At 33.0% G+C, this 1,339-nt stretch overlaps 1 protein-coding gene across 1 annotated transcript in view; it reads right to left on the bottom strand.

The window, feature by feature from the left end:
* Positions 1–1,339, bottom strand: part of timeless (timeless circadian clock) — a gene marked incomplete at its 5' end in the record, with an annotated part of 51,656 nt that overhangs the window by 18,620 nt on the left and 31,697 nt on the right. The gene's annotated exons all lie outside the window — the stretch shown is intronic.

Genomic DNA, 1,339 nt, shown 5'->3' with positions numbered 1-1,339 from the left:
AACCCTAACGATTTGTGGCTAGGTGCTTTATTTGGAGGAGAAAAAGAAAAAGAAAAAAAAAGTCGCTAAAGGGGTCTGAAAAGTCGCTAAATCGCAAAGTCGATAAGTTGGCAACAACTGTCAGCATCTCCATTTCTCCAACTAACTTACAGGTTAGGCCACGGGTCAAACAGAAAATTCACGCTGCGTTAATCGCGCATTTATAAAATTAGTGCCGTTAAAATTAATTTGCGTTAATTTTGACAGAAATATGGGACACCGTTTACCCCTTGCAGGACATTGGACAAAGCTCTCAATTTTGAGACACTGCAGACTGTTTTGTAAACCAGGCACAATTAAACGCAGTTTGAAAAAAAAAACTTTTGTTGAACAGGGTTTCTGCAGACTTGAACAAGTTCAATTTAAGACTTAAGACCTTTTTAATACCACCTTATATGAAATTTAAGACCTAAACCTGTAATAGAAATACACATTGTATTACATACATATATGTAATATTTAATGTGTATAAATTAAAAAGAAAACAAAATATCAATGCTGTAATAAATGGTATTTATTACTATGATATACAGTGAACTTTTCATTTTTTTTACCTTTTATGGGCATTTTACCTTTATAAAGCCATTTTTCTATAAGTGTGCATTATCTTTTGAGTCAAATTCTTACATTGAATCAGGGAATAAGAATAAGACGTTTGGGCTGTTACCAAGCAAATGAAATCAGTATCAACAAAATTAATCTTTGCAATCCAGACATAAGCTGCATCTGAAGTGGCATTTAGATGTGTTTACACACAGTTTAATGCAGAACATGAATGCATTTAACCTGCCGTTACAAATGCATAAATAATGTTTTTATATATTAAACATAAAACATTGAATACTGATATTTGAAATAATAAAAAAAATGAAAAGATACTTTAAATGTGAAATTAAAACCGCCAGTAGGTGGCAGTAAGTCACTGTTAAGTGAGTCATTGCGATTGAACCGAATCATTTAAACAGTTGATTCATTCAGGAACGAAACACCGTCATGTTGCTCAGAGACGCAAAACAGCGCTGTGGCTTTGTTTGGAATTATTTTTGTTGGCGAAATAGTGCAAAAACAGGCAATATGGTGTCTAAAACGTAGGTCTCTTAATAAAACTTCTAGTTTATTGAACTGTTGTAAAAAATCAGTATCACATTTGTATATGGTAATTTTTGGAGAAAAAAAAGGCACTATTCTGTGTGAACTTGAGTATAAATATACACATTTTCTGCCCCCATGTCTTGAATTTGTGATCATTCTGAATGTAGTTTAATAGACTGAATCATGCAGTGATCAGGCAGAGCGCACT

Source organism: Sinocyclocheilus grahami, unplaced genomic scaffold (assembly GCF_001515645.1).
Source record: "Sinocyclocheilus grahami isolate Dianchi unplaced genomic scaffold, SAMN03320097.WGS_v1.1 scaffold1459.1, whole genome shotgun sequence".
Lineage (NCBI taxonomy): Eukaryota > Metazoa > Chordata > Actinopteri > Cypriniformes > Cyprinidae > Sinocyclocheilus > Sinocyclocheilus grahami.
This window is presented reverse-complemented; position numbering and strand designations above follow the sequence as displayed.